At 41.3% G+C, this 12,613-nt stretch overlaps 1 protein-coding gene across 5 annotated transcripts in view; it reads left to right on the plus strand.

Moving 5' to 3' along the window:
• Positions 1-12,613, plus strand: part of LOC147106110 (ELKS/Rab6-interacting/CAST family member 1-like) — a 1,260,296-nt gene that overhangs the window by 834,113 nt on the left and 413,570 nt on the right. The gene's annotated exons all lie outside the window — the stretch shown is intronic.

The following is a 12,613-nucleotide window of genomic DNA, read 5'->3' on the forward strand; positions in this document are numbered from 1 at the left end:
GTCCAACCAGTCCATGCCAATGTTCATGCTCCACTTGAACCTCCTCCCGTCTTTCCTCATCTAACTCTTATCAGCATAACCCTCTATTCCCTTCTCCCTCAGATGCTTATCTAACCATCCCTTAAATGCATCTATACTATTCAATTCAACCACTCCCTGTGTAGTGAGTTCCACATTGTCACCACTCTCTGGGTAAAGAAGTTTCTTCTGAATTCCCTATTTCATTTCTTGGTAAATATCTTAATTGATGGCCTCTAGTTTTGCTCTTTCCCACAAGTGGAAACACTCTCTGTATCTACTCTATCAAAACCTTTCATAATTTTCAAGATCTCTATTAGGTCACCCCTCAGTCTTCTCGTTTCAAGAGAAAAGAGACCCAGCCTGTCCATCCTTTCCGGATAGGTATACCCTCGCATTTCTGGTATCATCCTTGTAAATCTTCTCTGCACCCTCTCCAGTGCCTCTATATCCTTTTTATAATATGGCGACCAGAATTGTACGCAGTACACTAAGCGTGGTCTAACCAAGGTTCGATACAAGTTTAACATAATTTCACTACTTTTCAATTCTATCCCTCTAGAAATAAACCCTAGTGCTTGGTTTGCTTTTTTTATGGCCTTGTTAACTTGTGTCGCTACTTTTAGTGATTTGTGTATTTATACTCTGAAATTCTTTTGCTCTTCTACCCCATTTAGATTCTTATTTTCCAAGTAATATGTGACCTCCCTATTTTTCTTACCAAAATGTAATACCTCACATTTATCGGTGTTGAAATTCATTTGCCAATTATGTGCCCATTCTGCAAGTTTATTAATGTCCTCCTATAATTGGTTGTAGTCCTTCTCAGTATTGACTATCCCCCCCAACCCCCCACCCCCAATTTGGTGTCATCCGCCCGAGTAACAACTGACAAGCCATATTTTGTTGTTTTTTTTCTTAGTCATTTTGTAGAAGCTGCTACTCTCTGGTATTCTCCAATGCATGACCAAGACTATAAACTTGGGCCTAGACATTGAGTTGGCGCCGCGCCAGGGCTTTAGCGCCGGAAATTTAGCGCCGGCGCTAAGTCCCCCTGCGCGCGCCAAAAATTCAGTAGCGCCGCGCCCAGACGGCTGCCGGCGCTACTGGAGGGTGTCAGCGCCTCGCAATGGGCGCTGACTGCCGCATTGCGGCGCTAATCCGCCGCTGCGGCACCCGATGCGGTGCGGCAGGCTGGGGAAGTGCAGGCCTCCTCCTTCCGTTAAGGAGGAGCTGCCTGCACCCGACCGCTGGCCGTTGATCTGTGGAGAAAAATGAGCCCGGCACCTCGGAGAAGTGCCGGGCTCGCGGCCCACACGCATCTGTGCCGCGGGGGGGTGTTGGAGGAGTCCGGGGAGGGAGGTGCGGGCAGGCGGCCGCCGGGAAAGCGGCCGGCCGCCGCGCGACCTTAATGCGCCGGCGCTAAGACCCGTAGCGAACTTTTGAAAAATCGTTGGTTGCGGCTGCCACGGGCGAGGCGGCCGCAACTCAATTTCGGCGTTCGGGCGCGTTGCCACGGCAACCGGGACGCTGCGCACACCGATGACGTCATCGGTGCCGGCGCAGCGCAACCGGCTAACGCCGATGGCAGCGCCCAAGTGAATTTCTCAATCGGCTGTACTTGCGGCGCTAGGCCCTCTAGCGCCTCAAAATGGGCGCTAACCCCACTCAATTTCTAGGCCTTGTTCTTTAGAGATTCATGTAAACACCAAAACATTACCATACTATCCTTTTTTTCTTGTGAACTTGTGAAAACAAATAAGTAACGTATCTATTGAAAGTAAAAAAAAAAAATGAACCCACTTTTTGTTGAGTTTTTAATAAAGCCTTTAGCATTTGATTTTTAAACCGATAAAGAGCCATGGTCCATAGTGCTGGACACCACCAAGGTTAAAAATGAATATTAATGAACAAGATACACACTGTTATATAATATGCACAGTTGATGCTATTCCTCTCTACTGATCCTGTAGTATACAAATAGGGCCTGTTGCTCTGTAGTCTGCAAAGTGTTGCGATTACCTTGTCATCAACACAAAGACTGATAATCCACCACAGTATATACGATGCTTACTATTCACCATAGGAAATACAGAGCCTGCTATTCTCCTGTAGTGTACGCCAGGCCTGATATGCACCCATAGTCCACAGAGGCCTACTATACCTTCGTAGTCTACACAGGACTTGCTATTCCTCCATAGTGCACACAGGTCCTTTTACTCCTTAGTATTAAACACATGCCCTGCTAGTCCCCGCTGTCTACACAAAGCCTTCTGTGGTATACATAGGGTCTGCTACTTCACTTACGTGTAGACAGAGCCTGCTATTCTTCTGTAGTTTAAACAGGGTTAGCTGTTCTGCAATAATATAGACCAACTTTCTGTTTCCCTGCCTGCCTTTAGTTTACACGTAGTCTTATATTCCTCAGTAATATATACAAGGACTTTTATTCCCCTGTGGTAAACGCACATTCTCTTGATTCCCTCCCAAGTACTCTTTAGTATATATCAACTCGACTTTTTCCTTTAAGTTTTCACTTGGCTTCCTATTCCTCCATAATATACATGGAGCATGTTATTCTCCTGTAGTACACACAGGAGCTTCTATTTCTCTGTTGAATACACAGAGCCTTTTATTCCCTTGTATTATATACAGAGTATGCTGACCATCCCCTCTGAAGTTTCACTGTTCAGAATTAAAATTTGTTCCCATGTTGTATAAGAACATAAGAAATAGGAGCAGGAATAGGCCATACGGCCCCTCGAGCCTACTCCGCCATTCAATAAGATCATAGCCGAACTTCTACATCAGCTCACTTTCCTGCTCTATCCCCATATCCCTTGATTCCCTTATTGCCCCAAAATCTATTGATCTCAGTCTTGAATATACTCATTGACTCATCATCCACAGCCCTCTAGGGCTCCCCCTCTCTCCAAACTCCATTCCCCTCTTCCTGACTCCTTTTCCCCTCTCTCTGACCCCATTTCCCTCCTCCTGACCCCACTCTCCCTCTCTCTGACCTCATTACCCTCTCCTTGGCCCCCATTTTCCCTCATTCTCTGACCCCCCCCATTCCCCTTCTAACCCCCAGTCTCCCCATCCACCAACTCCCATTGTCCCTATCTGCCCGAGCCCCTGGTTTTCCCCTCCAATCCCATTCTCCAGTCTTTCTCCCGAGGCCCTCACTGACTCTCACCAGCTGTTTCAACTTCTAAATATGGTACTAGCTTGTAAGAAATTTGTAGTCTATGTGGAAGGTTTCCTTTCCTGCTGTGACATGTTGTAATTGTGAATATATGACGTAATTCCATGATCCTGCGCTCCCAGTGGGGAAACGGCGCTTGCACAGAGTGTGGATTGGAACTTTGGAGTTACAGTGTTCCTTGTGAGCATGGCTCCCCACTGGTAGCATGGAATCACGGAATTCCCCCTATAAAGATGTTTTAACAATTTCAGTATATAAACGGTGAAGAAAAGAAATCCTTCTCCTTAGTATTGTATCTGTATGAGGCTTGAAAAATGGCCTGGAACTCATTTTCACTTAACTTGGCTTAAAGCACTCCAAGAAGATTAACCTTCCGGGACCCAAAGCTCAGAGCTGCCAAGCTGCAGAAATTAATTTTCTATGCGATTTACTGCTAGCCACAATGAAACTCTGAGGCGGACTCCACCATTTTGTTCTTTACATAGTAATCATTACAGTGCACTAACTTAAATGAACGGGAAATTCGAATGTCTCTGTTGAAGGTGTACGCTCATCGTTGCGCTCTGCTCAGGCCATCATTTATGCTCAAGTACAAAAGAGGAAGATCTGCTCCACTGTCATAAGAGTACGCAGACGGGTGGACTGTCATGTAATTAGAGGATAAGGTAGTTCTGATTGTCTGTCACGTTTTTATTTCAATACATGATATAGATTGTATAAACAGTTCCTGAATTATGTGTCACCAAAATATCTTCTGAAACTTAACAAATAGTCCCTTATACAAGTGTACCATCAGGGCACAGAATGATATTTTCCACGTCCAGGTTTTTTGATGTTGACATTTTTAAAATTAAGTGCTGTTGTTATGGGCAGTATATATACTGCAGCTACTTGTAATTGCTAGATGATAATCTGTTGAAGGTCACTTATGTGTGTATAGCCACTTGTTTATATTGGATAGTTTCTTTCATGGAGGATTCCACCATTCAACACAGTCCCAAGATGTAGTCTGTGCCAAAGTCAGCATAAATCTTTTTTGTTGTCCTCGTAAGACAACGGCACAGGCACGATGGGCTGAATGATGACCTCCTGTGCTGTTTCATTCTATGAAGGCATTATGAGATTGTTATCCCTTGATTACAACAGTAGTTAGTGCATACTCATGGAGCTGAGCTTCTTGGAAGCTCTGCAAAGACTGGTAATTCAAACTCCGTGTAAAGAAAACTCACTTACAAAAACTTGACTTAGTGCATTTATCAATCTGTGTTCTTCTACAGCTTAACAGCAGAATTATAATGGCTTTCACACAATTTATGTGTATAGCACATGTTGACTTTGATGTCTTTGGAATTTGTTCTTTGCCAAATTGGATTTTACAGATTTGGCAAGATTTGAGTTGATTACCCTGCACTCTGTTCTCCAGCCTATACCAGAGCAGACAGTAAGTACACCGGCACGACTGATTACACTTATAGCCAGAAATAAGATTGGAAAAAAAGATGCAACTGGGAGAGATATTTGCTCAAGAGTCACCTTTGAGAGTGACATCAACAGAACTTGTTAATTTTCCTCATTGAAGAATGGTGTTTCTTACCAAAAAAATCCAGAAATCTACAGAGCTTATGTAGAATAGCTCTAAGTATTTTTGATTGAATCTTAACCGCATAAAGTAGGCAATATAACTCTTTGAGGAATGATAGATTTTCTTGTTTCTCTACATGTTTATTAGTTGTCAATGATACTGTACCTGAAAGGATTACATCATGTAAGCTTCTCTTACAGACTATTATTAGGATTGGCATTAGGACTGTGTAACCTGTGTAAGTGCACAGTCCCCCAGCCAGTGTACACATTTATAAATATGCACAAATCTCAATTCTTTTATTGACATTTTTAATATATATGAAAATATAAATTATTTTCAATTCCTGAGGGATTTACATTTAAGATGGGTTTGAAATCAGGAGAATACATGCCAAGCCATCGTCTTTTCCCTAACTTTACTCTCTATTTCAAACGTGAACTCATTTTTGGAAATCAAAATAGTTTTCTGAATCTAAAAATTATAACATGCTACTTAGAACAGATAAAAATTTAATGTAATCTCATTGGTATCCGTCCCATCTGATAAAGTAAGTTTTTGCCTAATTATTTCCTGAACTAAGTAAATTTTCTCTGAGCTCTTCAATGTGCTCCCTCCCATATCCTATGCATTCCAGCCTGACACTCAGTCATAGACGATGCATGCTTTGACCACACATTCCTAATCTTAATATTCTTATATTTCATTCTGTTGTCCAGCTCACTTTTTGGATGAAGAAGGTTCTTCCTTTAATGCCATGGCCCTCCCAAAGGTGACTCTCGAGCAAATATCTCTCCCAGTTGCATCTTTTTTTCCAATGATATTTCTTGCTATAAGTGTAATCAGTCTTGCCGGTGTACTTACTGTCTCCTCTGAACTGTTAAACCAACATCTTAAAGTAAGGCAAACTTTGAAGGGATAAGAACTCAAATTGACCACAGTAAACTGGGCTGAACAGTTAATGGGTAAACTTACAAACAGCGGGAAGTATTCAAAGGAGTATTTGGTACAATACAAAACCAGTACATTCCCCTAAAGGCAAAGGCTCCATTTCTGTAATTAAGCAACCATGGCCAACAAATGAGGTAAGAGACAGTATCAAGTTAAAAGAAAAGACTGACAGAAATGCAAGGTAAAGTGGAAATCCAGAGAGCTGTAAAAAGCAACAAAGGGATACAAAGTAAGTAATAAGAGGCGCAAAAAGGGAATATGAGAAAAAACTTTCAAGGGATATCAAAGCTAACAGCAACATTTTTATAAATATATTGAGAGAGTGGTAAAGATGAATGTGGGCTCATTAAAGATGGATGCATGCAAGACTATAATAGATAGTAAGAAAATGGCAAACTTGTTAAATGACTGCTTTGTATCTATTTTCATACTGGAGGAAGAGGACATAATACCAGTGGTACAAGGGGATGTAACAATAACTACAGGGAAGGAACATAGTGGATTTAATAGAAGTAAAAAAAAAGGTAATGGAGAAAATAAGACTTAATATTGAAAAATCTCCAGTACCTGATGTTTTCCACCCTGGGTATTAAAAGAAATAGGTGACAAAATTACAGATGCATTAATCATAATTTTCCAAAGCTTTCTAGATTCTGGAATTGAAGATGGAGTTCAATGTGGGGAAGTGTGAGGACATCCACTTTGGATCTGAGAAAGACATATCAGAATATTTTCTTAATGCCGAGATTAGGAGCTGTGGAAGAGCAAAGGATTTAGGTGCCCATGTATACAAATCACAAAGCTAGTGCACTGTTAGAAAAAGTAATCAAAAAGGCTAATGGAATGTTGGCCTTTTTCAAGGGGATTGGAACTCAAAAGTGAGGAAGTGATACTTCAGATGTACAGAGCCTTGGTCAGACCCCATCTGGAGTACTGCATTCAGTTTTGGGCACCGATCGTCAGGAAAGTTATATTGGCCTTGGAAGTGGTACAGCGCAGATTCACTAGAATGATACCAGGGCTTAAACAGTTAAATTCTAAGGCAGGTTGCATAAACTTGGCTTGTATTCCCTTGAGTTTAGAAGGTTGAGGGGTGATCTAAACAAGATGTTTGAAATAATAGTGATTTGATAGGGTAGATACAAAGAAGCTATTTCCTCTGGTGGGAGAACTCAGAACAAGAGGGTGTAATCTTAATATTCGAGCTAGGCCATTTAAATGTGAAATCAGGAATTACAGTACAATTTTCACACAAAAGGTAGTGGAAATCTGTAACTTGCTCCCCCAAAATGCTGTGAATGTTGGGTCAGTTGAAATTTTCAAGACTGAGAGAGAGATTTTTTTTTGGTAAGTGTATCAAGGAATATGGAACAAAGGCAGGTAAATAAAGTTGAGGTACAGATCAGCCATAATATATGGCGGAACAGGCTGGAGGGGTTGATTGGCCTACTCTTGTTACTATGTTAACTACTATTTCAACATAACATGTCCAAGTGACTCTACATACTGGGAAATGGCAGTCACGCTTCTCGGCTGCTGAGTAAGAGTGCGACTAGACGTCCCAAAAGGTTAACAGTAGAATATGAATATTAAAGATAACATGTGTAATGCATCGAATTACAAATTAAATTGAGTCCATTGCAGAGACCGATTCTGACCGAGCTGTCATTTGTTTCCTTTTTACCTCTATCCTTTTAGCTCATTTGATTGTCTTTACTTTTTATTAAACTAAAAGTTGGAAAATGAACAGGTGACAAAGCTCAGACTACTGATTTGACATCAGATTGAGTAGGTAGTAAATAGTATCATCGTCTAGTGAAATGTAGGGGCCCCAAACGGAACCTGTGCACAGGGCCTCTGGATGGCAGACCCTGCCCCTAACGACTATGGAGTACATTTTGGTGGTGTACAGAAGCAAAATAGGCTACTTAATTTACAGTATTATCTTGAATGATGTGTTTTTAATTCTTTCTGTCCTCCTCTCCAAGTACATTGTTGCTTCTCATTACAGAGTTTTTGGCTCTAATATCTCTTGTTGCACTGCTGCAATGTGGAGTTTTAAAATGTGGATCTTATATTTTTACTGTAATTTTTTATTATCTCAAAAGATGACAAAATCATCACACTGCTGATCATATCATTGTACATTCCTGTGTTTATAAAATCTGGTAGTGATTTAATTAACGTAGTGTGTCACAGCATAGAAACAAGTAAGTCGCCCATCAAGTCTGCACCATGTTTTTCTCCACGTGAGCCACCTGGCCAATTCCACTCTCCTCACTCCCTGTACCTTTTAACATTCCCCTTTTCAAGCAACTATCTAATACCCTTTTAAAATGAATTTATCAACTCTGCTTGAACAATAGTTTGAGGCAAATAATTCCACATTCTAATCAGCTCCTTTGTAAATAAATGTTACTAACCTTCCCTTTCAATTCTTTTTGTGATTACCTTAAATGTGTGCCCTCTCATTATCGTCCAAATAATCAATGAATACAATATATGACAATTTACCTGATCATAACCCTTCATAAGCTTGAAGAGCTCTATCAAGTCACCCCTTAACCTTCTCAGCTCTCCGAAACAAGCCCTCAATTCCCAAGTCTTTCTTCATAACTAGAGCCCTTGGTAATATCCCCCCAGTGAATCTGTACAGTCTCCTTTTCATTGCATTTTACCCATCCTTGAATGGTGTGCCCAAAATTGCAGCAACTATGGCCTAACTAAGTTCTTGCACAGTTTCAACAGCACTTTCTTGCTTTTTTATTCTGTGCCTCTGGACACAAAATCAACAACTCTGGTTTGCTTACTTATGCTTACTGTACACCAAGATCCCACTGCTCCCTTTTTTATTAATTTGTGGGCTGTGGGCGTCGCTGACAAGGCCAGCACTTATTGCCCATCCCTAATTGCCCTTGAGAGGGTGGTGGTGAGCCGCCGCCTTGAACCGCTGCAGTCCGTGTGGTGATGGTACTCCCACAGTGCTGTTAGGTAGGGAGTTCCAGGATTTTGAGCCAGCGACAATGAAGGAACGCCGATATATTTTGAAGTCAGAATGGTGTGCGACTTGGAGGGGAACGTGGAGGTGATGGTGTTCCCATGCGCCTGCTGCCCTCGGTGGTAGAGGTCGCGGGTTTCAGAGGTGCTGTCGAAGAAGCCTTGGCGAGTTGCTGCAGTATGTCTTGTAGATGGAGTGAATGTTTAAGGTGGTGGATGGGGTGCCAATCAAACGGGCTGCTTTGTCCTGGAAGGTGTTGAGTTTCTTAAGTGTTGTTGGAGCTGCACCCATCCAGGCAAGTGGAGAGTATTCCATCTTGTGCCTTGTTGATGGTGGAAAGGCTTTGGGGAGTCAGGAGGTGAGTCACTCACTGCAGAATACCCAGCCTCTGACCTGCTCTTGTAGCCACAGTATTGATGTGGCTGGCCCAGTTAAGTTTCTGGTCATTGATGATCCCCAGGATGTTGATGGTGGGGCATTTGATGATGGTAATGCCGTTGAATGTCAAGGGGAAGTGGCTAGACTCTCTTTTGTTGGAGATGGTCATTGCCTGGCACCTGTGTGGCACAAATGTTACTTGCCACCCCAAACCTGAATGTTGTCCAGGTCTTGCTGCATGTGGGCATGGACTGCTTCATTATCTAACGAGTTGCAAATGGAACTGAACACTGCAATCATCAGCAAACGTCACCACTTCTGACCTAATGATGGAGGGAATGGTAATTTAAAATTTTAACAATACGATATAGTTCATTTCCCTAACCTTGCATCCAAAATGTATGTATTCACATTTTCCTTTGCTAAATTGTATTGCCTCCTATCTGTCCATCTAGCTATACTGTCTATATCTCCTGCAGTTTTTCGTAATCCTTGCAGTTTGTCATACCCCTAAATTTAATGTCATCAGTGAATTTAAATATTGTTCTCTCAATTTCAAAGTCAATATCATTTATGTACATAGAAATGTGTACAACTGCCGCAGCACAGACCCCAGTGGAATACTGATCTGTACATCTTCCCATTTTGAGAAATTTCCTTTTATCTTTACTCTTTGCTTTCTGCCCTCCAATAATCTATCCGTGTAGCCACATTCCCATTGATTACCTTTGCTATAATCACTGATGCAGTACCATATCAAATACATTTTGAAAATCTATATAAACCACATCCACTACATGCCCTTTACCTATTCTCTCTGTTATTTTGTCAAATAATTCTAAAATATTGGTAAAGTGTAACCTGCCTCTTTACAAGTCCATGCTAACTGGTCTCGGGTAGGATGTGTAGAACTGCAAAACTCACCAAAAAGTTATAAATACAAAGTATAGTATTCGGCATTATACCCAAAGCCATTAACTCTAAGTGTTTCAGTCCCAGACAATACTATCCACTATCTGACACATTTGACTTCCAGGCCTCTCAATGCCTCCAAAGAGGATCATGTCCTGCATTCCCCTCCCCACTCTGGCCAAACCTTGTAAGATTGACTTCCATACTTACCACTTACATTGTGTGTTGATTATTAACAAATTTTGTTATATTCGTCAATTGATCTGTAATTTAGTTCCCTCCCTAAATCTCTCCATCACGCTCTCCTCCTTTAAGACCATCCTTAAAATCTACCTCTTTGACTAAGCTTTTGGTCATCTTTCCTAATATCATCTTCTTTGGCTCGATGCCCATTTTATTGAGCAGGCCTCTAGGGGTTTTTTCAATGTTAAAGGTACTATATAAAAACTATTACTTTGTAATTATAACTCCATTGCAAATGTCCAATTTTATTTTGCTTTTCTTTTATAATCACATTCATTTCTTTTTTAACTGAAATTTCAATGAGACCGAACAGTTTCAGGATAGAACTATTCTCCCTGAAACTTATTTGGTGGAATTTCTAATCCTCTGAGATTGCCAGGAGCTTTTCTATATAATCACAGCAGTCTAAATAGAACCCATTGTTCCAGATTATCAATAATTATAGTTGCTTAATCCTGATAAAGAAATCATTACCTTATCAAGAAATGTAGAACTTCTATCCAGGATTTCTATCAAATGTGTCAAAAAATGGGTCAAGAGCAAAGTGGTCTAAACCAAAGCAGAAACCTAATTAGGACAGAAACCTATGGGCCCAGAAATTCGGGTCTCCACGGGTGAGTACGCATGGGGTACTCAGCCGTAAGCCCAATGGAATTGCCGGTTTCGTGCATGCACTGCGCATGCGCGGGAAATCGGCACTTCCGTTCCCCTGAAAGAACGGGTTAAAAGGTGGAACACATGCGCAGGAGAGGCAGGTTTTCCCGGGAAGATAAGTCTCCAGAAGTTAGACATGTAAAAAGCAGTTGCAAGGCCTGCTTTTTACAAGGTAAGTGGTAAATTAATGAAAATTAAAACATTTTTTTCACAGGTTTATTATTTTTAAATACTTTAAAGAAAGGTAAGTTTATTTTTAGCCCCGTTAGAAAATAAAAATAAAAAATTCAAAAATTTAAATTATTGTTTAAAATATTTCATGTAATTTATAGTTTATTTTAAAAAGGTGCTGTTTTTTAAAATTTATTTGAAGATTTAGTGATGTTTTGGGGCTTATAGTATTTATAGGTTTCCTGTCAAACTTATGAATGAAGCATTCCCTGCTACCATTGGCTCTCTATGGCCCACGTGAACCCAGGGGACGCATCGAACTAACTGCGCCTCTGGGATACGCAAGCACTGCGTGCCGGCAGTTGGAGGAGGCCCAGGATCGCAATTCCACGGGGGCCCACAGCTCAACAGCCGGCGCGGTAGGTAAGTGCAGGTCGGGGGCTTACACCCGCGGGAAGCCCCCAACCCAAATTTCTGGGCCATTATACTCTCAAAATTTAACTTTTTGTGGTGACATTGAAACTAGATGTAGAACATTAATTCATGTTTGGGTTAGGAATCCTATGAATTTCATCCATTGGAATTCTGTATGAAATGGATGAATACTGAATTTGGATGATCAGCCATGATCTCATTGATGGGCCGAATGGCCGACTCCTGCTCCTATCTTCTATGTTTCTAATAGTGTTTGGTTAGGTCCATTGGAGTAACTGAGAAGAGATTTAGGACGTCAGAATTTTACAAAAGGAAGTGGTTTCGTCCAAAGGGATTTTACCTGGTGGAGTAAGTAAAAAATAGTTGGGGCCTCTTTGATATTCCTTATTTTGTAAGTGGGTTTCCTCCATTTCTTTTGTTCTGCCTTTACAACCAAAATTACTTTTGTTGTATCCGTGTGTTAATGGAGACACGGAATGCAGGAGTTGGTTTAACAGGTGTTTACTGGACAAAGTCTGGAGGTGAACTAAAAGATACAAGACGCTATACAGGCTTATATACCCGAGTGGTCACTACCGGTATTACAGTACACAGGGGCTCTTAAAGGTACATACACTACAATTCCTCCCCTTTTAGATAATTAGTACATAACATTTTAAGTAATCATTAATTAACATGTTTACAAGAACAATAATCTACACATTTGCTGCAGTTAATCAATTATAAGTCAGTCTCTCTGGAGGCTTCCTGACTCGGTCCGGATAACGCCTCAGTGGTGTAGTAGTTTTTGGTGGTGTAGTAGGTTTTTTTGGCAAGGTCGATTCGGCTTGAATGCCAGTGTCGGGTTCATCTGGTTCCAGTATCACCGGATCGGAGGTAGATACTATGGGTATCTCTGCTTCATCATTAGGCGTATAGAGTTGTGGTGTAGGTTGTCCCTTTTCGGATGACTCTATGATCTGGTCAGCATGGCGCCTTATTATGCTTTCACCAATGTCCACGGTATACATCAGCGGTCCTAGTCGTGTGCAAATAGTTCCAGGCTGCCATTTCTCGGTACGGTAGT

Source organism: Somniosus microcephalus, chromosome 16, assembly GCF_052327205.1.
Source record: "Somniosus microcephalus isolate GS21.2 chromosome 16, FLI_Smic_1.0, whole genome shotgun sequence".
Taxonomy (NCBI): domain Eukaryota; kingdom Metazoa; phylum Chordata; class Chondrichthyes; order Squaliformes; family Somniosidae; genus Somniosus; species Somniosus microcephalus.